Source organism: Acipenser ruthenus, chromosome 6, assembly GCF_902713425.1.
Source record: "Acipenser ruthenus chromosome 6, fAciRut3.2 maternal haplotype, whole genome shotgun sequence".
NCBI classification, from domain to species: domain Eukaryota; kingdom Metazoa; phylum Chordata; class Actinopteri; order Acipenseriformes; family Acipenseridae; genus Acipenser; species Acipenser ruthenus.
The window spans coordinates 6,346,900-6,374,291 of record NC_081194.1 but is presented as its reverse complement, the minus strand read 5'-3'; the positions used below and the strand labels follow the sequence as shown (position 1 = coordinate 6,374,291).

General features: G+C 38.1%; 1 pseudogene; it reads left to right on the top strand.

Moving 5' to 3' along the window:
• The window catches only part of LOC117411281 (regulator of microtubule dynamics protein 2-like), a 59,939-nt pseudogene that overhangs the window by 18,739 nt on the left and 13,808 nt on the right, over positions 1-27,392 (top strand).

The following is a 27,392-nucleotide window of genomic DNA, read 5'->3' as shown; positions in this document are numbered from 1 at the left end:
TGTTGATAAAGTTAAAAAATGCATATAGAATATAAATAAGTAAGATTCAGAGAAAAACAGATTAATCTCAGTTGCATAAGTATTCAACCCCTTTGCTACTGCAGCCCTAAATCAGCTCAGGTGCCAATGATTTGTTTGAAAGGTCATAAAATTAGTGAAATGGTTTCAGCCTGTGTGTACTCAAAGTTGTTTAACTTGTAGATAATTTCCCTCAGGTATATAAAGACTTTCAAGCTGCAACTCGCATAGTGATCCAACAAAGCAACCTTGAAGACCAAGGAGCTTTCAAAACAAGTCAGGGATAAAGTGGTAGAGAGGCACAGAGCAGGAGAAGGGTACAAGAAAATTTCAAAGGTGCTGATTATCCCTCTCGGCACAGTGAAGTCCATTATTAAGAAGTGGAAGATGCATCATACCACCCAGACACTACCCAGATCAGGTCACCCTCCCAAACTGAGCAACCGGGCAAGCAGGAAACTGATTCGGAATGTCACTCTTAAGCCAACAATGTCCTTGAGAGATCTGCAAAGTTCTGTGTCTGTGTTCAAACATCAACAATAAGCCAGTCCCTACACAAAGCTGGCCTGTATGGACGGGTGGCAAGAAAGAAGCCATTACTTAAAAAGCCTCATCTTAAAGCACGTATGGAGTTTGCGAAAAAGCATGTAGATGATACTGCAGACATGTGGAAAAAGCGTGTCAGGATAGAGGGGAGAATGGATAAGGGCGTCTGCTAAGAAATAAATAATAATAATAAAATAAATAAAGTACAGGCGAATCCTTGAGGAAAACCTGTTTGAGTCAGCCAAGACTCTGAAACTGGGGAGGAAATTCACATTTCAGCAGGACAATGACCCGAAGCACAAAGCCAAAGCCACACTGGAGTGATTGAACAAGAGGAGAATTAATGTTCTTGAGTGGCCCAGTCAAAGTTGAATCCTATCGAAGATTTATGGCGAGACTTGAAGATTGCAGTCCATCAATGTTCCCCAACAAACTTATCAGAACTGGAGCAATTTTCCCGTGAAGAATGGGCAAAAATGTCACCATCCTACTGTGCAAAGCTAGTAGAGACCTATCCAAAAAGACTCATAGCAGTAATTACTGCAAAAGGTGCTTCTACCAAGTACTGACTTAAGGGGCTGAATACTTATGCAACCAGTAAATTTCATTTTCTACATTTTCTTTGCAAGTTTTGCTGACATTTAACCTCCTCCTCATATAACAGTGTTCAGTTTAACCACTACAGCCTTGAATAAAAAAAGTTTGTTTGAAAAACTGTACATGCATTATTTGTAATTCAACAAAATGTGAAAACTTTGCGGGGGGGTGAATATATATATATATATATATATATATATATATATATATATATATATATATATATATATATATATATATTTACAGTATGTGTATATATCTATATATATATATATATATATATATATAATGGTACACATTCCACTGCCACACACATAAGCTTAATTGACTAGAAATCACAACATGGCTACAGATTTAGTGCATTTACAGATTTAGTGGCTAGTTACTGTAAATATGTTTTGTCAAACACATTTTGACACACATCTAGACTGCACATACATGTAACCTTTTTTAAAGCATGGCTGGTTTCCCGTGTTACAGAGACATACAGCATATAAACACAGTGCCACACATGAGACACTCTTATCACACTGGTAATTAGACTCCCTGGGATATGTATGAGTGAATGATCTGCTATATAAACAGTGCAAGGCTATGGGGAATATATCTATGTGTACAGTGTATGTATAGGTCATTTTATAAAGTGTGTGTTTTGTAGTGACTGTTCGGATCTTTTTTCGATATACCTGAAGCTTTTGGTAGTTTTAAAACCCTGTAATACAAATCAGTCTGATTTAGTACATTATATTATATATTGTCTGGCTTTATAGATTTCTTGGTACAGTATGCTATATAATTATGTTTTATAAAACAGCCTGGAAAAATAACCTCTGATTGGTTAAACAGTGTCACATGACAGTGCTGGAAAAATAGCATATATGTACAGCTTGCATATTAATAAGCCGCTTCACATTGTATAAATCAATACGCTCCTTTACAAACTGCCATTTTATTTATAAAGCCACTGCCACAAAATTAATGACATTCCACCCATTTTCTTTAATATATTTGGAAATGAAACTCCAGAGAGCTGGTACAGCACCAACTTTTACAGAAAAAAAGTAAGTTCTATAGCAACTGTCAACAGTAGACACAAAATAGTAAATTAGGCACAGCTAAATGAAATAGAAGAAAAACTTTAAAAACTACAACATGATGGCAGTAGCCCTGTTTATGGTATTCCTCTGTATTTGCATGACATTACAGCTGTGTTTTTTTTTTCCCCCCAAGCTATGTAACTGCTCACATGGACACAGAAGAGGAATCAGATGAAGGAAACAAAGATCCTACTGTGAACTTTCCAACAACAAAAGACTTGGTAGAAGAGAAGGATGAATTTATGCTCCTTATGCAAAAGACTGACAGTTTACACAGAGGTCCGGAATCTGAGAAGGAAGGATTTATGATGCTGCTATAGAAGAAAGATCAGGTGTGATACATTAGCTCTTAGCACTGAAATCCCTTTTTAAAATACTTAGCTTTGACCTCGTTACAGTACAGTCATTATGCAGAACGTGCCTTTTTAAAGCCTCTGTGTTTACTGCAAGGATTTTTGAGTTTATTTGAAAATTAGTTCCTCTAATTTACAGTCACACATGTACATCAGCTTTTTCCTAACATGCTCTCTAATTTTAAATTAACGACCTGTCATATATAATACATTTATACAACACATTTCCTAACTGGAGGGCGGCACAGTGGCGTAGTGATTAGCGCTGCTGCCTCACAGCGCCAGGGTCCTAGGTTCAAATCCGGCCTAGGGTACTGTCTGTGTGGAGTTTGCATGTTCTCCCCGTGTTCACGTGGGTTTTCTCCGGGTACTCCGGTTTCCTCCCACAGTCCAAAGACATGCTGTCCACGTTGATTGATCACTCTAAATTGCCCTCTGAGTGAGTGAGTGCGTGTGTGGTGCCCTGCGATGGACTGGCATCCCGTCCAGGGTGTGGTCTCGCCTTGCGCCCTGTGTGTGCCAGGTTAGGCTCCGGCTCACCGCGACCCTGTAAAGGAGTAAGCGGTTAATGATAATGGATGGATGGATTTCCTAACTGGAATAACTGTTTTCCAGCCTTTGACTACCAAAGCTCTTTACTCCGAATTATCATATACTAAACAAGAAATAAACAACTTGGACATTTGATTTAGGGTCTTCTAAGTAGGGCTACTTGTATGATGCTTAAAAAGATCATATAATCATTTAATGATGAACTGTTTGTTAAAAGACAAAACATGATTAATCCATACAATGAATCGTTACACTCCTATGTGTAAGTAATCTTAAAGAGTAAGTAGCGTGGTTCTGAAAAATACGTCCCCATGTGTTGCTACAACTGTTTAAAAACGTACCTGTCATTTTTTCTTTTCATTGTTAACATCCTGACAACTTTTTACATTTATAACTTTGAAGTCTGCTTCAAAGCTGTTTTCAAAATGTCCTCTCGGCCATTTTGAAAAGAGCTTTGCAACAGAGTTTAATGTATAAGTGTAAAAAGTTGTTAGATGTTAACAATTAAAAAAAAAATTGCAGGTACATTATTTAAACAGTTGTAGCAACACATGGGGATGTATAATGCTATATTTTTTTCAGAACCCTGCTGCTCACTCTAATTTTCCTATTCATTTAAAAAAAATAAAAAAATTAAAAAAAAGCCTTTTAAAATGTAAAGATCATATACAGTACTGCAACTAAAGTAAATTCTACTTTGCTTTCAGGTTCTTACAACTTGAATTTGAATGCATGCTGTTTTACCTTCCAATTCCCCCAAACCACATACAATATTAGAGTGAAACAAGAAAATGGTAAAATACTGGTCTCATGAGACACCAAATTACTAGTACTGCAGTTGTGAGACCTGCATCATGAATGTTAGAAATCTCAAAGCAACTGGAAACCCTCAAACTGAGTTGTGTTTTAATCATTACCTCTCCTTTTCTCACATATTTAAGTGCACACTTATTTTTAGTGCTGTCTACACTGTTTGAGTCATAGATGTATTTAAATGTAGACCTCTTTCTTTTTTGTCCAATTGGAAGATTGAGGTGGTTTAAACCTTATCCCTCAAATCGAGATGCAATATACCGAACCATGTTCTTAAAGGCTAGTGCACGGGAAGCTGCATAGAGTAGCTCCCACATAATGCTTTATGTATACAGTCAGTACTCCTTCGCTATAAGGCTCTCGATTGTAACGCGCCTCGGATATAACGCTCATACAGCATGTCCCCCAATACTAGTGATTTCATGAGATATTTCTACAGTAAATGCAGTACAAGTGTTGTTCAAACTGTAAACAACTTCTCAGTCTCACTTCCGTTTCTGTATATCCCTTTTGATACAGTATCTGAACTGAAGAAAAGCTGTGCCGGCACTTTATAACACAGACATCTTATTCAGCATTCGTTTTATAACTAAATAAATATTTGGCGTATTACGTTGTTGTCTTTCCTAATGTATTTACTTTTTTGCTGGGAGAGGAGCTGCAGCTTTCTCCGGGAGACGAGACGCTTTAGCTTCACTTCAGCCCCGCTCCGGCAGCCGAACCTGGGGCGAGCCCATTCCCTCTTCCCCTCTCCCGACCCGCTCTCCTTCTCGCACTTGGTTTGCTCGTCTGTCGCTCCGAACTGAACTCCCAACCGCCGTTTAGCCAGGATATTTATAGTTTAAAAATTGCTAATTAAAATTATCCACGAGTGTTGCGTTGATTACATGGTGCTTTACGCATGGTTAATTCACAGAAAGTTGCTTATTTGCTTCACTATATGCGTATTATAGAGAGGGAGTTATTTTATTTTGTATTTTAGTCAGATATGTGTTGTTATGTGTCCCGCGGTGCCCCCCACCCCCTCCACCATTTATAACGCTCTTCAGTTATAACGCATATATTGTGTGTCCCCCGAGACCCACGATATAGCGACGGAGCACTGTATTTATTTACATATATTTTAATGACATTAGGGAGTAAGTAGTTTCAAATTACATTATTTGTATGTATGTATGTATGTATGTATGTATGTATGTATGTATGTATGTATGTATGTATGTATGTATTTATCTATTTATTTATTTTAATGTCCCCTAACCTGTTTATGATATTTGCCATCGTTCTTGGTGGATCTCATGTTGTGATCAGTCTGTTAAGTGTTTTGAGTTCAGGAGCTGCTTGTCTAGTTCCAGTTGACTGACATATGTAATGTAGGTTGGAACATTGTAGTAAGCGCCAGCACAATCTAGTGCACATCGGTGTATTGCCAGCAAAACCAAAGGGAACTTGTTTCCGAAGTAGAAGATTACGAGATGGCCCTGGCTCCTCCTTCTATTCAGACACAGCCTGCCTGACACCTATAAGCCAGCTCTAATGTGGACCTCTTTGCACTGTATTTTTCTTATATTTACAGATGTTTCTATATAAATAAATAACCACTCAGGAAAAAAAAGACTAGTGGCATTCTTATATATTAATATGGTGGCTGTACTTATCTTAATTGTGCCCCAAGGATGAGACCTCACTGTATTAGGCAGTTTTTGGTCCGGAAGTGCCAGCTTGTAGCAGCAGTGTGGAGTAGTGGTTAGGGCTCTGGACTCTGGACCAGAGGGTTGTGTGTTCAATCCCCAGTGGGGGACACTGCTGTTGTACCCTTGAGCAAGGTACTTTACCTAGATTGCTCCAGTAAAAACCCAACTGTATATATGTGGGTAATTGTATGTAAAATAATGCGATATCTGTATAATGTGATATCTTGTAACAATTGTAAGTCGCCCTGGATAAGGGCGTCTGCTAAGAAATAAATAATAATAATAATAATAATTTAGATCTGACACATCAAAAATGACCCTTGTAATTCTAAGCCTTGTTGGGTATGATTGCCTTCTTCATACTGACCCATAAGAATGTCCTTTTTTATTTTATTTTATTTTTTTAGTATGGGCAAGAGGTTCCATTTCTGTGGCGATTGGCACGGGCATATGGGGACATGTTTGACTTGGCTTCAGACATTGAGGACAAGAAGAGCTATACAGAGGCTGGTAGGCGGCAATGTTATTGTGTTATTGCACATTTCTGAAACGTGTTGAACGCTCTAAATGATCCACGTTTATTTTAAGTAATGAAGTAATTTGCTACACCCATCTTAGGGGCTATTTGTAGAAAAAAAGGCTATATAAATTAACCAAGAGAATTTATAGTTGTGAAGCTTTTTTGAGCGTGCTGAAAGTAAGCCAAATACAAACTTGTTTTCTGATAGTAACAGGATGCCTTTTAGTGTATTTGTGCGTGTTTCTTTTTTTTTTTTAACAGTATTTAATGCATTTGAGTCTCGCAATGAATATTCATATTTTGCTCCTTTTCCAGCGTTCTTACTTATCAATGCACACGTTATAAAAACAATTTAGTCACATTTGCTTTGATTTTGTGATAAAACTGGTACTTGTATTGATTTTATTGTTAATCTTAAAAACAGTTTGAAGCATCTTTGAGTGTGTTGTGGGCCAACAATATGAACTTATTTTTTGATATTAACAGGTTTCATTTTTTTCGTATTAATACAGTATTTCATGCGGTTGTTTTGCAATGAAGATTCGTTGTGGGTTCATTTTTCATCGATTGTCCAGATATAATATGTGTTAATAAAGATGATACTTAATTCTTTTATTAATTTTAAAACCATGTTTGTTTTTTATTGTGCTGCAAGCCTACCTTAATACACACTTGTGTTCCGATATTACAGGGCTGGATTTTACTGTTTTTTATTATTATTATTATTATTATTATTATTATTATTATTATTATTATTAATAATAATAATAATAATAATAATAATAAAATAACAGTGGTAGATGCATTTGAGCTTCGCAATACAGATTCGTTCTGCTTGTGATAGATAGATGACAAAACCTTTAATGACATTGCTGGAATGTTGGAATGTTGTTTCTATAAGGTTGTGTGCAGGCAGCTTTTTCATGATTGCATCTGAAGTATTTGCATATGCTAGTGATCTTACATATTAAACGCAGAGTCTCAAATAGTCGCCGGTCTCCAATAGGCGCCGGGGCGTTTATTTAAAGTTTTATGGTATGTTGTCTTTTGCTGGCAAGAAATTTGCTGAGGAAGCCATTACTTTGGATTCCATGAGTGCAGATTGTCACCAGTGGTGAGTTTTTGCAAATGAAATGCAGATGTTATGTGCAATGTGCCAAAGAAATGTTGACACAAGAAATGTAATACATTTCTTAAACATGATGAGAATTTGAATGACACAGATGCACCAGATACGTATTTACCATTATACATTTTTTTTAAATACAATTTTTAAGTTAAGATATTTTAGAGGTTATCTTTAACTTTTCATATTCAGAAGTCAACCATGCCATTGAGTGAGAGAAAACTACAACTGAGTAAATGTGATTTATTTTTTATTTATTTTTTTAATAATTTAGTCGTTGCCAATTAGTTTTTATTATTTTCTCCCCAATTTGAAATGCCCAATTATTTTTTAGGCTCAGCTCACCGCTACCACCCCTGCGCTGACTCGTGAGGGGCGAAGATGAAAACACGCTGTCCTCGGAAGCGTATGCCGTCAGCCGCCCACTTCTTTACACACTGCGAACTCACCGTGCAGCCGCCTCAGAGCTACAGCGTCGGAGGACAACGCAGCTCTGGGCAGCTTACAGGCAAGCCCGCAGGCGCCCGGCCAGACTACAGGGGTCGCTGCTGCACGGTGAGCCGAGGACACCCTGGCCGACCTAACCCTCCCTCCCCCCGGGCGACGCTCGGCCAATTGAGCGCCGCTCCCTGGGAGCTCCCGTCCACGGTCGGCTGTGGAATAGCCTGGACTCGAACCGGCGACGTCCAGGCTATAGAGCGCATCCTGCACTCTAGTGAGTGCTTTTACTGGATGCGCCACTCGGGAGCCCCCTACAAATGTGATTTTTTTAAATTTTATTTTTGTCTTTGTGAAAATGTGTACCAGGGGCACAATTAACATGGCAGAAAACATTTACAGTTTGTAGATAAATCACCACAATGTCCACACTCACGTGCCTGTGAAAAAACATATTTCAGAGCAGCTAATCCAAACAAGTGTTTGTTGTATGGCCTTTGCAACCTTTTTTCAATGCTCAAGGGGTGGCCATTTATTATTATTAATAATAATAATAATAATAATAATAATAATAATAATAATAATAATAATAATAACTTTAATTTCATATAGCACCCTTCACACCAAGGTGTCTCAGGGTGCTGCACAATATGAAAAAACAAAATCAGAAACATAGTAATAACAACAATAATAAAACAAAGCAAACAATAAACAGTCAATTAAAAAATACATTAGAAACAGGTAAAATACAAATAAAAACCAATTCCTAAGATCATAAAAACAGTAATTGCAAAAAAAACCCCCAAAAAACATTAAGTTTTTAGAACAAGTCCACAGGATCACTGTAAAAAAAGCTGCCGAGAACAAATGTGTCTTAAAAGTGGATTTAAAACGTGACGGTGATGTGGAGTCTCGGATGCAGCCGGGCAGGGAGTTCCAGAGAGAAGGGACAACACAGCTAACACTACACCCACCGATAGCAACACATCTTGGAACCAAAGGTTTCAGAAGTCCAGAGTTTGATGATCTAAGCTATCTTCCAGGGATGTAAGGGCTGAGAAAGTCCTTAATGTAACTAGGACCCTGACCATGTAAAGCCTTGTATTTCAGCAACATAATCTTGAAGAGAGTGAACAGGAAGCCAGTGCAGATGCATAAAGACCGGGGTGATATGTTCTGTTGTAGACAAGTTTTATAGCGGTCAACATCTAATTCCAGCTGGTTTTAATTTGGAAGTTATTTAATCTCATTAGATTAATCTTTCAAGGAATCTCTGCAAGTTTGAACATGAGAAATATATTTTATCAGAGTAATCAGAAATTGCTGCATTACTTTATCTAGTATTTAAGCGTTCTAAATCACTGCTGTTATCACGTTTGTAAATGGCGTTTGGCCATATTACATTTTCTTAATAGAAACAAAGCTACTACAAAAGGTGTATCAGTATAACCATCACATACTGTACATTCATAGTGATGTGTGTTTAATAACTTTTAAATATTTACCTTAGTGTGGATTAAGTGAAAACCATTGAAGATTAAGTAATCAACTGACCAACTTTCCTTACAAAATCCACCCCGCTTAAATCCAGCAAAAATAAATCTGTAGAACATCATTGTAACTCCACACCAACTGCAGATCCTTCATACAAAGGATTACTATTCTATATTGCTAGAAATCGCCCCCTTTCAGTAGCAGCTAAGGGCATGCAGTCCTACAAATCTCAATTAAAGAAACAGAAAAAAGAGTGATATCAAGTATCCACTATTCCACCCATGCCTGTCCCAGATGTCTGTTTGATGATCCTGTGTATCCTTGTGACAGGGCGAGGTGCCCTGTACATTCATGTGTTATTTATTTTATTTTAGAACGGGATATCCCCCTCCGCCCCTGTGTTATTTTGTATTATTATTATTATTATGATTTATTATTATATTTATGTCGGCGAGCGCCGTATGTTTTATTGTTTTGTATTTTGACGGCGTAACCGGTTTGTTTTGTTTAGTGGATGGGTAGCCCCATCCACAACATAATTAAAACTCGTGCAGAAGGTGGTCACCTGTTATAAAAAGCCTGCAGCTCTCCAACTCAAGGTGGGTGTTTTAGAGGAGTGTATGAGAGAGAGCGAGGAGAGCAAGAGCGAAAACTAAAACAAAAGTAAAAGGATCAGTGACAGCTATTTGCCCAGCCTGACCTTTGTTTATTTTGTGTGCGTGATCTGTTTTTGTTTGAACCTTTTATTTCGCTCTTTGAGCAAAGTGTTTTTCGGTTTAAATATTTGATTTATTTTTTAATTAAAACGGCGCAAGCCTTTTTGAACTGCAGTACCTGGTGTCAGTTGTCCTTCCTGCTTCTGCCGTGACGTCACCGCTCGTCATTCCTGTCACAATCCTGTAAAAAGGCTCCAGGAGACCAATGATCCAGCTGCTGTCTTTTGGTATTTGAGATTATATTCATATCCTAAACAATATGTATTCACTTCAACACTCTTAACCTCCTCCTGAGAATATATCATTTTTTAAAGCCTCATATTTGATCAGTCAAGGGTAAAAGAAACAGAGAAACAGTTATTTAATTAAATCTGCACCATGATGTTGATTGATATTAATAATACAAATAATTGACAGTGAGACATGTCTCCTTGCAGGCTGATTTTTCATCTCATTTACTTTGCCTCATACAATTCTATGTGAATCGTGTTTATACAAGCACTGGTATTTTGAACATCTTTCCCCTTTGCCAGGTAAGGAAGCAAACAAATAAAATATGATTAGACAGCTCAGTGCTGTGAAAAATAAATCCATTACAAATGTTCTTATTTTGATGGAAGAAAATGTACTGTTGAAGACTTGGCAGTGAAACCCCCTACCAAAGACTTGTTTCAGTCAAAAATGTGCTTTGCAAGCTTATCTTCGTGATAAACTAAGTGATGAGGTTTACAGATAACAATTGTGCTTGTGTGTAAAGAACTATGCAGTGTTCTGCAATACAGGTTTTGGTTTACAAATTGGGAATACAGCTGAAATAAAATGTTCACAGTGGAAATCTAAACTAAAGTTGTTTTTACTATAAATTTGAAAAGAAAAGACAACTTTTTATCGACTTTGTTAAAGAAAGATATTGCACTGTGAATATAGGTCAGGGTGCACCCATTCTTAGAATACTGTACCTCATGAACCATTGGATGAAGAAGGCTATTTTTGCATGGATATCAATTAAAACAATTGTAAGTTTAACTAAAAAAACAAAAATAAAACGGATAAATGTTTTATTTACCACAAAGTACAACTTGCACTACAGTAATTGTGTTATTGGTGTGGCATTTTATGCATGAAATAAGTGGAAAAATCTGGGTCTTGTAATTGTAAGAAGTCAAAAGCATTGGTAATGTCAGACAAATGTTGCATGTGTTGAATTGTATAAACTAGTGTCCTGAAGGTCTGCTGCAAGGAGTTTAGCAAGCAAGTACAGTATTTGAATCTTGGTTCTGCGTGTCACAATCTCATGCAGACATTTCAGATTACATCTTGTAAACAGAATTAGATTAAGTGGCTCGCGGAAGTGGTTTATGTAATTGTTTTGAGTCGTGTATAATGACACGGTGCACGCAGCACAGTAACGCTAGTGGCTCGAGGAAGTGGTTTATGTAATTGTTTTGAGTCATGTATAATGACACGGTACACACAGCACAGTAACGCCAGTGGCTCGCGGAAGTGGTTTATATAATTGTTTTGAATCGTGTATAATGACACGGTGCACGCAGCACAGTAACACCAGTGGCTTGAGGAAGTGGTTTATGTAATTGTTTTGAGTCGTGTATAATGACACGGTGCACGCAGCACAGTAACGCCAGTGGCTCGCGGAAGTGGTTTATATAATTGTTTTGAGTCATGTATAATGACACGGTACACGGTGCATGCAGCACATTAACACCAGTGGCTCGCGGAAGTGGTTTATGTAATTGTTTTGAGTCGTGTATAATGACACGGTGCACGCAGCACAGTAACGCCAGTGGCTCGAGGAAGTGGTTTATGTAATTGTTTTGAGTCGTGTATAATGACACGGTACACGGTGCACGCAGCACAGTAACGCCAGTGGCTCTCGGAAGTGGTTTATGTAATTGTTTTGAGTCGTGTATAATGACACGGTGCACGCAGCACAGTAACGCCAGTGGCTCACGGAAGTGGTTTATGTAATTGTTTTGAGTCGTGTATAATGACACGGTACACGGTGCACGCAGCACAGTAACGCCAGTGGCTCTCGGAAGTGGTTTATGTAATTGTTTTGAGTCGTGTATAATGACACGGTGCATGCAGCACATTAACACTGCTTGGTTTTACGTGTTGTTTTTGCTACTCATTCCGGGGCATTTAAGACTTATTGTGACAGAGGAGCATCTGGGATAGTGTATTATTTATTGTATGCTGTAAGTGTCACCATGGGCAGCAAGCTTTGTTTAAAAGTGGGGTGGCAGAGGCATAAAAGAACTGCCGAGCGCAGCGAGGCAAACCATTTTTTTTTTGCTAAGAAGCACTGGGAAATCACTGTTTGTTTTTGTAATAAACCCACAAAATTTGGCAGGTGTTTCAGCATAACATGTACAACATTTACTAACTGAGCATTTATTTAAGTATAAACACAAGTAGCATGAAATGGCAGAACCAGTTCCAGTGGCATATCTGCACATTGCTGTACAGCACCTATAATTCCAACACGCCGCTTATTGAAGGGAAGTGCTAAACAAACAATAACATGTACAACATTTTCTAATGTGGCTTGTTTATTGATATATAGTTTGACGTATGTATGTTAACAGTTAAAATATTCTTTGCTCTGCTTTGTTTTAAACAGCGAAACCAGCTGCTGCGAGACTTCTGGAAAGTAAACGCTTTCTGTTGCAGAGCAATTCTTGGTGCTGATAGGTTGACACAACAAGCACCTGCCCTCATATGGCAATGCTTAGTGCTAATTGGTTGAATCACTAAATGCCAACCCCCACATGGCAATGCTAATTGGTTGAAACAGTTGATTCATGACATTATTGCAGACAGTACAGATGAACCATGCTCATAAGTTAACTAGAGAAAAGGCATGAGTGTCGTCTCTCCTGACCTTCTGTTGAGTTCACATTCACTTAACGTTTTTTTGTTGGCTAACGTTTCGGTCCAGACCTTGGGTCAAACCAATATGTTCGTGTTGGGATAATTTATTGTGATTGTTTATAAATGTGGCCCATCCTCTGAATATGTTTCTGTTTTATTAGAAACCTTTTAAAGACAAAACCAATGCCAAACAGTATAATATAGGCTATATATGTTACAGGCAAACCCCAAAACTGGGCAATCTGCGGATTGCCCAGGCAAAGTCCGAAATAAATCACAAACATCTTTCATTCTGGGTTTTGCCCGGGCAGATCTAGGAGTGCCCAACAATGCCCGGTCCAAGTCTGAAAAGAATCTGAAAGATCTTTAATTTTATATTTTCAGGGGACAGAGACAGAGCTACGATTGAAGAGCTTGTTTGACCCGTCTACCTGAGTAGCGTCATAGACTCACTCACTCATCTCATTCATAAAAACTACACGGGAAGTCTAGTTTCAGAAAATACTAGACTATATGGCACCAAATTGTACCAGTACTTGCATCAGCTTGTACTTGCACTGAACTGCTCCATACCTTGCCATATTCTACAACTTCCTGTATCTTGTATTTGATTTTACTCTTATTGGTATCTGTATTCACATTTTTTGTAATTGCCCTTATTTGAAATCACTTGGATAAGGGCGTCTTCTGAGAAATAAATAATATCAGTCACATTTTACTAAAAATGTTATTAATAATATGAACTTATGCTTGTCAAGTGACCCCAGAGATTGGTTATGCCTCCATGATGATACGATAAATTATTAGTTGAATAAACTGCTACCAAATCCTCACTACTACCTTAAAAAATGTACTAGCCCTGCTGTATATATGAATGAAAAAAGTGGCGGGGAAAAATATATAGTTTGCCCCCCTCCCCCCCCACACACCATATTAAAAGTGTGTGTGTGTTGGGGGGGCAGGGCATGTGCCTCTTCTGCCCCATGGGTTAGGGGCCTATGAGTGTTCCCCCTGATGTGTTCCATGAAAAAGGGGATTAGAGCAACAGGACTTTCCAGTGAGTTAGTTATTTGAGGCACCACAGTGAGTTTGTTTTATTTTTCCTCAATGTTTTGGCTTTGGACCAAACTGCCTTAGGATCCAAACAAGAAGGTTAGCACACCTGGAAACTCTACACAGAAGGTGTAACATAAGCTTCCCAAATGAATGAAAATGCATGAAAATTACATTATTATATATTAAACATTATATTTCATTAGGAGTTTAGTTTTTGATTTTCTTTTTCACATTTTTAATCATCTTAAACTGGTATTATTTTCTAAGAAGGGGACATCTTTCCTGGATTAAAAATATTACTGTAAGCATGTTTTGTAAATGATTTTCTTTCCATTTACACTAGCCCACTAAAACCTTTTTATGCATGAAGGGGCTTGTGCATAAAATCAGGAACTATTTTTTTGTACTTACTTCAGTTCTATTACCATGCTGGGGCATTCTGTGAGTTTTGACCCATACAGACACCACTTCCTACACCTGCAACCAACCCACAATTGCCTTTTTATTTTTGTCACAACACTCAAATAGAGAAAGGTAATATATTGTACAAATAAAGTACCTAAAATGCCAATTAGAGGGTGATCTGTATGACAGGGAAGACCCTGTCGCTGGTTCAGCTGCACTGCTGCTGCTTAGTAAACAAGAAGGCTTGCCCGGAGCTGAGCTGATCTGGAGGTCCTGATTGGCTGGGAGGGCGTGCCCGGGGAGCCAAAGCCCATTTAAGAACAGAGCAGCACCAGCGTTCGAGGCTACTGCAACGCCATAACCGCACAGATGGGCACTGAGCGTACACCAAAGAGGACAGCGTCTGCTCCAGAGGAGAGAACTACTGCACAAAACCCTTCCACTCCAAGATGGTACTCATGAAGGCATTGCCCAACTGAGACCGTCAGAAGAGGCCAGAGTTGCCGGAAGGATGCTGGGACTTGGCTAGGTTAGTTTAGGAGATTTGATCCCAACAACCAGTATAGAGAGGGTTTCGTAGGATAGGTTCCTGGAGCGGGACGTTTCTTTTAGTGAGACTAGTGCTCGCCATGTGTGGCAGACTTTTATTTGTAGGTTTGTTTTCTTTTCTTTATTAAATCTGACACTAGGGCTACCATTGCTGGTACCCTAGTGGCAGCACCTGTGTGTTTATTAAATCTGCATGCCTGTGCAGCGTGTCAACACCCAATGCTCAGTGTCTGATGCCTTCTTGATATTCAGCGACAGCCCACGTAACTATTCTGTTTTAATATTATCAATCCCGTACCACTTCAGGAACATACGGAACAGTGACATAAAGTTTTTTTAAAACAAAACAGATGGCATATTATTAATAAATAGACTGTTTTGATTTATTAAAACAGCTGTATGTATTGTAAGTTTATATGTAGGGCTGCAGAGGGACTCTAAATGGTTCTCTAGTTTTGATAAAGAAGCATACAACAATCTAAAAATGTGAGGGTTTTTTATTATTATTAATCTAAAATGCTTAGGAATTCAGACTTTGTGGCTTGGGAAGCCTAAAATGTAATCCTTATTTTACCCTTTGTTTAGTGCTATATATGCAAGACAAACTCAGTGATAGTATATAACTTGCCATGCTATATTACAATGAACCATGCAAAATTAGAACTACCGTTAACAGCATTTTAAGGATTTGTACATGCTTCCAAAATAAGACAAGAAGAAGAAAAAGTTTGGAGTGATGTTTGCATATGAATATAACAGTTGAATAACTTTGGCGTTCAGAATTTTCTCTGTAAAAGTAATTTACATTTATGCTAAAAGATAAGGTTGATGTTATTTTGATCTGTCTGCTGTTAATCATTAAAATGCCCTACTCCCCCAGTCATTCAATGTAGAATTAGATTGCTTTGATAACATCATTGATATTGCTATAGAAACGCCAGTCTTGCCTGCAGATATTATGATGTACAATTGAAGTTTATTTGTTTTTTGCAGTGATGCATATGGTTTTGTGAATATAAATAATAAAATAAAAAACATAAATGTTAAAATTATAATTTAAACTTGGGTCCTTTGTATACTATCAGTATGATGTGGTTTCTCTTTGCAGTGTTTGTTTGCTAAGGGATCTATTGTGTACAGTTTATTTTTCATTTATTAAAATGTTATTGGGTTGCGTGCAATGGAGCCTGAGAACCTGTTTAAGATATACAAAACAGATCGTTGGTGGAACGCTGGTTAATCTGAAGATCAGCTATGTGGCAAATAGTGAGTGATTTTAAAGATAGTAAAACCACATATAAGGTCTTTGTATTGTAGTCTTTGACTTTCTGTTGTATTGAAGTGTATTGTAGGTGTTTTTTTTTTGTTTAGTTTTTTGCAAACAAATGGTACATGTATTAAATTGATTTAGTTAAATTTAGATTTGCAGTTCATATTACAGGGCATGAATATCCCTGTAATTATAATGTTATTACCAGTGGTTCTTGCTCTTACACAGTAACTGTTGTGTAATTACATGTTAACCATGACCCAGGCCATTTCCATGTAATTGCACGCTTATTCTAGCAATAGTTACCATTTAGGGTCAGTAAATGTTGGCATTTATATTAGTTATTAACATTGTTTTGTGTGTTTGTTGATTTTATGTAATTGGCTTTAAAATAGGGTTTTATGTTCCAACATCCTAGGAGAGTAATGATGTGTTTTGCACTGGGACTTGCTGATGTCTGGATGCACCTACAGTATTTAACCCAAATGTAGTTGATACTGTGCTGCATTATTGTTTATTTGGCGAACGAGGATGTCCAGTAGGGGCTGGTTGTGAATGATGGACATCCTCATAAACTTCTGTTTTTATACCGGTAAAATAAATACAAAATTACTTTAAAAAGTACTAAAAAGTAATTCAACAACATATTTTTAAACACTTGTTGTATAAATGACGTTGTTACTTTTATAAGAGTTGTTACATTTGTTCTTTAATTACATAAAATAAGATCTGCTCTTTTTGGTACACAGCCAATGTGTTTGTGAAGTTAAACCGATCGTAATTGTTACCAGTAGTAGTAGTGGTCAATTAAGAAGAACCATTTTGAAATTAATGTTTGGGATATTGTATTCTATTGTCTATATAGAATCTTCTATTCTTGTGATATTTGTATAAGTGCATAAAAAAGGCACTGTATATAAAAAAGGGAACATCGAGAATGTGTTTTCAAGACACAGAAAAAACAAAGTTAGCAGTTGAAGAGAGACCTAATGAAGAAGTAGAAGAACATAATACCAGCTATTGGAGGTCATATAGCGTGCCTTTGGTGAACCTGGTTAAGCGTGACAGTAAAGCCTCAAATCTAACTACGGTTAAGGGATTGTTTTGCAAGAGATACCGAGTTTGGTAACCACATACGCTAAAGCCATGCTTGTGGTGTTCTACCTGCACGAGAGCCTTAGTTCTTTAAGCCTGTGCAGCACATGTGGGCTAACCCCGCATTCATTAATCTTGAGAGAAAACCCTATAGCAAGGCACTTGCTTTTTCTTTGACAGCTTACACAGTATGATCACCTGGGCTCAGTAAAAGTACTTGCTGTATTATTAGCAGTTTGAGATATGCTGCAGGATTTGCTTCTTTTACTATATAGGTCAGGTGATTGAAATGTATATTTTAAGGGGGCCATTATACAGTGTATTTAAGGGACAGAGTAGCTGAACAATGAGTTATAAAAATTAAATAGTAATAGTAATAATGCAAAGACTAGGTGTACACATGTTTAATGAGATGTGTAGTAGTTGTATTGTTGCAAGTGATAGCAAGAATAGTAAAGTTCCTGTCTTTTATTTTGTTCATTTCTTTTTGCATACAGAGAGTTTTAATACAATTGCTCAACAGGATCTGATGGGTCTTCATGATGATGCTGTCCCATATCTGATGCCTGCATTAATCTCTGGGTTGTCTTAATAAAAAGAAGTCCTTCATACTTTTGACTTTCAGAAAAAAAGAAAAACGCCCCTTTTTCATTTATTATGGTATTGTAAATCCCCTATTGATATAAAAGGTACATAGTTAACATTGTTTCAGTGTTTTGGCAGTTATAGCACTGCTGTGTTTAACTTTCTCACTGTTAAAACTAAGTTCAGAAGTTTGTTTTATTTAAAACGTATTCTCTGGAGCATATGCCAGGTGTGGTTTCCACACATTTTAACTGATGCCACATTTAAGGGGACTCTAAATTAACTGCTTGTATATAATACAACTTAAATAGCTACTTTGGAGGAAAAAAAAAGTTTATAGACTAACTTTTATAAAGTTATCAGCCAATGTAAATAAAACAGTTGCTTCCCAGAGTCAGACGTGGGTTCAGATTTAAGCAGTCATTAATTTTGACTGGACGATACATTGCTGGTAAAAAAAATAAAATAAATAATAATAAATAAATAAATATATAAATGCAATGTAAATACATCAGAAATGCATTTCACAAATTTCATTTTTAGAGATATTGTGTGTCATGTTACCTTGGTTCAAAACTTTCATTCCAGGTTTTTTTTTTATTTTAAACTGGTCTTGAACTGCTTCAGGTGTATGGTATTAAAGTAATTTCACAGGGGTGGTCAGATCTTATGTCAGTAAGTCCACATCATTTTGAAATGTATACACTTATACCAGTATCCTTTCCCAGTCACGTGATGATCCTCGCTGAGGGGGCTAGGTTTCCCGTTCTGGTGATTTTAGCACACTGTTTGTTTGGCATCTTGAAATTTTTTGCTTCCCCATGTGTTCCTTTGTGACCTTTTCGATGTCACAACATGTCACAGTATGTGCAGAAAGAGGTGTGCTTGTAAATGCTGTATTTCATTTAGAAAATGCTTCATTAGCAGGTTTTCTTAGAGTTGAATGATGTAATGAAGATGGATCATAGCCAAGAGAACCATGCTTGATTTATTGGTCCATATCTCTTTCAGATCAAATGGAAACTAAAAGCCACTCCAGTGTGGCTTTGGCTGTATGTCTGGGGTCATTGTCCTGCTGGAAGATGAACCTTCTCCCAAGTCCCAGGTCTCTTGCAGACTTCAGCAGGTTTTCCTCCAGGATATCTCTATATTTGGTGCATCCATTTTGCCCTCTATCTTCACAAGCTTTCCAGGCCCTGACACAGAGAAGCATCCCCATAGCATGATGCTGCCACCACCATGCTTCACGGAAGGGATGGTGTTCTCAGGATGATGTGCGGTCTTAGGCTTGCGCCAAACATAGCGCTTAGCGTTGATGCCAAAAAGCTCTATTTTGGTCTAATCAGACCATATAATCTTCTTCCACTTGGTCTCAGAGTCTCCCACATGCCTTTTGGCAAACTCTAGCCGAGATTTGATGTGAGTTTTTTTCAACAATGGCTTTATTTTTGCCACTCTCCCATAAAGGCCAATTTTGTGAAGCACCCGGGCTATTGTTGCCGTATGCACAGTGTCTCCCAGCTCAGCAGTGGAAGACTGTAACTCCTTTAGAGTTGCCATAGGCCTCTTGGTGGCCTACCTGACTAGTGCCCTTCTCGCCCGGATACTCAGTTTTTGAGGACAGCCTGTTCTAGACAGATTCACAGTTGTGCCATATTCTCTCCATTTCTTAATAATTACGGGTCTACTTAAATCGCGGTAAATTTACGTATTTTTCAAGGGTATGTTGCGGAATAAAATTAGGATTTCGCAGACATTTCGCGGACCTGTTTAAACATTAAATAAACCTAAGTAGCCAGTATTTCACAACACTATAAAGCCTAAAAATAGTGGTACTTGCTTCCTTACTAAAACAGAGTGCTGTCATTTGTTAAAGGCAAGCATGCAGCATCCCCCAGCTGTTGACTTGCCCATACATTGTTTTGCATATCTTAAAGACACATTAAGATATGCAAAACAATTACCTCAGTCAGTACAGTTTCTTTGGGAAATATCTTGAAACGATCATCAGCCGAAATATACTTTGCTTTCTTCGTCGTCCATTTCTACTATTTTACCTCCAATGCTGAAACCTAGATTTTAGCAACCTAAATCAAAACAATGCAGCACCAACTTTGTCCCACACCCTACTGTACAGTACAGGTCACATAAAAGCAGTAAAGACGCACCGAGAGGCTGATTAAGACTTTGTCATTTGAATAGTAAAGAAGAACGTTAACTGCTTCGGAGAATTTCTTTTGTACATGTTACTTGTGGACGTTTTTTGTTTGTTTGTTTTTTGCTTAAGTGCAATGCACACGGGACGGCGAAGGAATGAAAAAGGGCTATCTGCAGAATGAAGATACGTAGTTTGCGTCGCTTGCATTGTGCAGTAGTTCATTTAAACGAGGTTTCCTTTTTTTTCCTCTCCATACTTGTTTGTATGCATTGGCCCCTAAGAAGTGAATTTTACGGTGACCCCTCAACCTGGAATTAAAATGGATTTAATTAGGATTTTTTGTCACTGATCTTCACAAAATAGTCCATAATGTCGAAGTGGGGAAAAAAATCTACATATTTTTCAAAATTATTTACAAATAAAAAACTGAAAAGTCTTGATTGCATAAGTATTCACCCCCTTTTCTGTGACACCCCTAAATAAGCTCTGGTGCAACCAATTGCCTGCAGAAGTCACATAATCAGTTGAATGGAGTCCAACTGTGTGCAATTAAAGTGTCACATGATCTCAGATTAAATACACCTGTTTCTGGAAGGCCCCAGTTTGTTAGAGAGCATATCTAAACAAACAGCATCATGAAGACCAAGGAGCTATCAAAATAAGTCCGGGATAAAGCTCTGGAGAAGCACCAATCAGTGTTGGGTTATAAAAAAATATCCCAAACTTTGAACATCCCCCGGAGCACCATTAAATCCATTATTAAAAAATGGAAAGAATATGGCACAACCGCGACTCTGTCTAGAGAAGGCCGTCCACCAAAACTCAGTGACCAGATAAGGAGGGCATTAGTCAGAGAAGCAACCAAGAGGCCAATGGTAACTCTGAAGGAGCTGGAGAGATCCACAGCTGAGATGGGAGAAACCGTCCATGTGACAACTATAACCCGGATGCTCCACAAAGCTGGGCTTTATGGAAGAGTGGCGAGAAGAAAGCCATTGCTGAAAAAAACCCATATGAAATCCCGTTTGGATTTTGCCAAAAGGCATGTGGGAGACACAGCAAACATGTGGAAAAAAGTTTTCTGGTCTGATGAGACCAAAATTGAACTTTTTGGCCTTAGCGCAAAACGCTATGTGTGGCGCAAAGCCAACACTGCTCATCACCCTGAGAACACCATCCCCACGGTGAAGCACGGTGGTGGCAGCATCATGTTATGGGGATGCTTTTCATCGGCAGGGACTGGGAAACTGGTCAGGATTGAGTGCAAGATGGATGGAGCCAAATACAGGGAAATTCTAGAGGAAAACCTGTTTCAGTCTGCAAGAGACCTGGGACTGGGGCAGAGGTTCACCTTCCAGCAGGACAATGACCCTAAAGACACAGCCAAAGCTAGACTGGAGTGGTTTAAAAACAAGAACCTGAATGTCTTAGAATGGCCCAGTCAAAGCACAGACCTCAATCCGATTGAGAATCTGTGGCAAGACTTGAAAATTGCTGTTCACCAACGGTCTTCATCCAACTTGACAGAGCTTGAGTATTTTTGCCAAGAAGAATGGGCAAAAAATGCAGGATCCAGATGTGCAAAGCTGGTAGAGACTTACCCAAAAAGACTCACAGCTGTAATTGTTGCCAAAGGTGCTTCTACCAAGTGTTGACTCAGGGGGGTGAATACTTATGCAATCAACAAATGTCTTTTTTTTGTTTAATTAACTTTTGTGTCACAATAAAAAATATTTTGCATATATTTGTTTGGTGTGCAAGGTATTCAAACATGCAATCTTCAGGTGTGAAAAAGTTATTGCCCCCCCTAGTTAACTCAACCCAATTAAAGGGATAATTAGGGTCAGCTGTTTGAGTACTTTGGTTAACCAAGCAGGCCTAACTTTTGCCCTTACCATCAGAGTGAAGTTGTCAGCACACAGGTTCTAGAGGCACATCATGCCACGAACAAAAGAAATTCCTGAAGACCTCTGGAAAAAAGTTGTTGATGCCTATCAGTCTGGAAAGGGTTACAAAGCCATTTCTAAGGCTCTGGGGCTCCACCGAACCCCAGTCAGAGCCATATTGTCCAAATGGAGAAAGTTTGGGACAGTAGTGAATCTTCCCAGGAGTGGCCGTCCTGCCAAAATCTCTCCAAGAGCAAGGCGTAAAATCAACTAGGGAGTCACAAAGAACCCTAGAACAACATCCAGGGATCTGCAGGCCTCTCTCGCCTCGGCTATGGTCAGTGTTCATGACTCCACCATCAGAAAGAAACTGGGCAAAAATGGGATTCATGGCAGAATAGCAAGGCACAAACCATTGCTCACTAAGAAGAACATGAATGCTCGTCTCAAGTTTGCCAAAAAGCACCTGGATGGTCCTCAAGAGTTCTGGAACAATGTTCTATGGACAGATGAGTGAAAAGTGGAACTTTTTGGCCAACATGGGCCCCGTTATGTCTGGCGAAAACCAAACACTGCATTCCACAGTAAGAACCTCATACCAACGGTCAAGCATGGTGGTGGTACTGTCATAGATTGGGGATGCTTTGCTGCATCAGGACCTGTGTTATTTGTTCACTCAGGGTCCCTTTTATCTAATATTAGGTTTTGGTTGAAGATCTGATAACATTCAGTGTCAAATATATGCAAAAATGCAAAAAATCAGATGGGGCAAATACTTTTTCACGGCACTGTATATATATATATATATATATATATATATATATATATATATATATATATATATATATATATATATATATATATATATGTGTGTGTGTGTTTCCTTCTTTTATTTTCCTTGGTGAGCTTCGTCAAATATGGCATAATCTTTCCACTGCAATATGGTAAACTTGTAATTGAAACTATGAAATATGTGTAATCTTAATGTCAGCAAAGAGCTGCCTTAATACCACGTGCAAAAAGCAATAAATCACTTTGTCTTTTAGTAACCACATTTTTGGAATCAATGCTTAAATGCTTTTCATAATGCTGCTTTTTACAATAGGACCTGGGACTGTTGCTGCTTGTACTCATTCCTTTGTGAAAATTAGTTTATATAAGATTCTTGTTGGCTCAGTAAGTAGCTGATGTTCCCCATGACTGAAAATGTAATATGTGAAATCTACCAAAGCCTTCCTGTTGACTTTGAGTGCTCTGGTGTTGTCTGATGTACCTACTTTGAAAATATTTAAGAAATGTTAGAATGAATGCATGTAATAAGAGCTAACCTGTCCTGATTAAGTACATTAATATTCTGTGAATAGCACTCCCTTTGTGTACCTTGCTGCATCTTTGATACAAGTAGAAACAACTGGGGCAACGTTGGCCCCCACCGGTTTTAGAGTTGTGCCTATTTGCTTTGTGCTGGGCAAGGTTGCCCCAATGGTTTCTTGAAACTTGGTTTGTGTTTTTGATATCTCCACTTTAAATGGCTGGGCACTTTTGATAACTTGGTGTTTTTTCACATTTCCAATGTGTTTTTGTTTCAGATATCTCTTCTTTTTTCACTTAATGGATAGTAACACACACACACACGTTACAGAAATAGCAAAATTGTTCAACCTATAATGAGGCAATGTATTGTCGTTTGGATAGGGTCAATTTAAATAGTAGCCTAGTCTGTTGAAACGGTTAAGATATGAATCTGTGTAGTATAGCAGTTATGTAGCTGGAGTGAAAGTATGACTAGTTAGGGTTCAAATCCTGCCTTGTATATAAAGTATGTATGTTCAATGAAAGTGTCATTCATATCAACATTTTTTTTCACATTAAAAATGTGTTTGTTACACATAAATAAAACACTTTTTTTTTTTTTTTAAGTTTGCAATATAAACCCTGTGTGGGAATTGAACCCGACATGCTTCCAATGCAGACGCCCTAGCTTTCACGCCACAAAATTTGCAAGTAGTATAGCAGTAAAGTTACAGTTTTTAACAAGTAACGAGATGAACAAGATTTTGTAAACAATGAGTATATAGTATCCCGATTGTATTTAAAGTTTTCATCATAAATAACTTGATCCGTTCATTTAGTATATTGTACAGTGCTCGAGTCCTGTCAGAACGCACCGGAACGGCGTTCCTGCACCTGTTTTGGTAGCCAGAATAGAGTTCCGCCAGTTTATTTTTTTTTTGACCACACGACACGTGAAAATGTATCAAAGAATATCGCCGTCGGCTCGTTCTGGACGAGAGACAGTAAACTTGCGCTCTCTGAGTGTGGTCACGGACTCACGTTATAACCTCTATGCGTGTTCATTGAAAAATATAATAACAGTGGGTGGGCAATAACAATCAATCAGTTCGTGTTTATTTGTTCAATCTATCTGTTCAACTCCACCAAACTTTCATTTACCACTACCCCAGTGATAGCAATGTCTGATAAAAAGTGTAATAGGATCCTGTCCTACTTTTCTGTCGATAACAAGAAGCCTAAAAACAACTGTGACAGAAGTTACATTTCCATATTTCCACATGTGTACACTACTGTATTTATTAACAATTAATACAGCCTGTTTTGAGAATAGTATTGAAACCTGTTTTCAGTTTATAGTTTTTCCTTTTTCTAACGTTTAAAAAAATGTGAACAAAATGAACTGATATGTGTGTGCATAGAAATAAATAACAGCGCTTCACTTGTTTGAATCAGTTTTACATTTAATGTACTTATAACGCTTCAGTACCGCTTTGCAGAGTCACGTTATATACAGTGTAAAAATCAGGTTTGGGGCAATCAGAGAAAAACACTAATAAACCTTTAGAGTGCAATATATGTACATGTCTTGCTGTTTTTGTAAACACCTGAACGCTCATTAATACGAACCATTGATATGTTCCACAACTGTTCGGATTTATGCGCTTCTACTGTGTTATTCTTAGTTCATTTTTAACTGTTATTGAAATTATATAGTGCGTTCCGGTGTCGTAACCAATACTGCCTCACCGTGTGATAGTGTATTTTTGCTAACTGCGCATGTGCAAAACTTTGAAGACATGCGCAGAGCGGTAGAAGCAGGGAGGCAGTATTGTAGTGTTTTTCGGGAAAATGAACGGACTGTTCTTTAGATCTGTGCTGCTTTTGCATTTTTTTAAAATGTACATTCAGTTGAAAGGTTTTTTTCTTTAACACATAAAAATGGACTACCTCTAATTTTCTTCCAGAGACCTCTCTCCACTCCGTGTCGAGCGGCACACGCACACACACTTAGGGCTTCTGGTTTCCGGTGCTTTGGTCTGACTTTAAGCCTCTCCTTTACGAATTAATTTCACAATTAACAAATGTCTCAGTTTTCGAAACCAAAACGCATTAAACAGTGCTCAGGCTTATTTTAAAAGGGGAGTAGTTAAGCACGGCGAAAACCAGAAGCCCTCAATATATTACTATGTACAACTGCAGAGAAAGATGAGGAATAAGGAGATGCATATTCAGCGCTAACGCATCCACGGCATTGCTTGTTGTTTATTTATTTTTTTTAATTAAGATTTTTATGAGTGTCTCTTAAAAAAAAATAATAAACGCTGTATATTGAAGACCTCTACTTCTAAGATATTTATTATAGTGCATAAATCAGTCATACCACCGGTAGCACTATCCTACAGGAGGCAGCATCAGATAGTATTGCCTATCATATAGTGCCTCCCTGTATTATAGTACCTCCCTATTACCATCATACCTCCATTAGCACTATCCTACAGGCACTTCTTTTTGGGGGACTCGAGCACTAATATTGTAACGTTTTCATGTTTAGGAAGTAGTACTCAGGGAGACGGTGTTGAATTCTCAAAGTCTTTGTTTTATTTCAAACTACAGAGAATTTCTGTTAAGGGCCGGAATTCACAGCACCAAAATAATAACCCTACGTTTTAGTCTTGGCACTTTCACTGCATATTCTCTCCGGTCACAGCTCACACGATCGCTCAGTCGCACCCACAGTTTCTCATTCAAGTTCAGCGCTGGACTGTCTCCAGTCCCCAGGCTCATGCACCTCCTTATTATATAACCTCCCGTCATTTCCTGCTGCTGTCCGGCTCATCAACCAGTCACATCCATGCTGTGCAACCCCTGAAAACAGCAGCACACATTCTCCCCACTCATTCACTCACTCCCCCTTCCCATGCTGAGTGACGGCGTGACCCTTCCCCTTACAATACATGTAACATGTAAAAGACACACGAGACAAACTAAACAGACAAGTACTACAACAAAGCAATTGTCAGGGTCGTTACAATATATTTTTAAATTTTAAAGTAATTGTAATGTGCTTTATATAGTTTATAGCCTACTGATATGTTGTTTTTTTTTCTTTTCTAAATCCTTTCCTTGAGTTAACGAATGGATGTGTTTCTTCTGTTTGTTTGTTTCTTGTGTCTGTCTGTATGTGTTTATTTATTTTTATGGTAAGAAAATGTTACAATTACTGGTACTCCTTGACTTGTAAAGGCAGTCTTGGGAATCGCAATGCTACCCTTTTCTTTCATCCTGGCTGAATAAAAACACCCTGAAAAATTAGAAAAGCAGTTCTACTTCAACTTTGTTTTAGTTTGTAGGTGTAAGAGCGAACACAGGATTACTTGGGCAATAGTTTTCCACGATTTGGAAGCAGTCCCATACAGGCACGAATCTACCACACACATGGCAGGACATCTTTGATCTGTTCCTGTTGCCCTCCTTTTTCATGTGTGTTTATATCGACCAGTATGCCATAATGGCTTTTCCATCTGTGTGCAGTTATTTCCTGTACATATGATCCCTGTATATTTGCAAAAACATTTTTCTTGAAGAGTTTAAATAATAATACATTTCTGCTCACAAAAGTCTGTTCTCACCAGTGCATTATACAACCTCCTTTGATTTGTTCGCTGTATACCCAAGCACTCTGTTTGCCTTATTTATTGCTTCCCCGCACTATTTATTCCCACACCAAGGTCTCTTCTCTTGGTGAGCTTGTTCCAGTTCTATACGTCTCATTTGGTATTTAGATCCTATATTTTACAGGCATGTGTAACATATGTTGGTATTGCATTTAATTTGCTATGTTCCTGCCCAGTTCTGTATACAGTCTAAATCTTTTTGGATTTCCTGGCTGTCTGAAAGCGTGACGGACACTCCCGCAAGCTTTGTGTCTTCTGCAGATTTGACAAGCTTGCTAATTATCCAATGATCTAAAGTGTTGATGTAGCTAAAAAAAAAATAAAAAAAAACAACGGGGGGCCAAGCACGGAACCCTGTGGCATCCTTCTGAGTACTGCACATAGCCGCAGCTAGAGGCTGCCCATCTTACAAACACTCTCTGCTTCCAGTGTTTTAACCAGTTATGTATCCACTTGCATTTACTTTCTTGTATTCCCACTGAGGATTATTCTTTTTGTGTGGCACTTTGACAAAGGCCTTTTGGAAGTCTAAGTATATGATGTGATAGGCTATTTTTGTGTC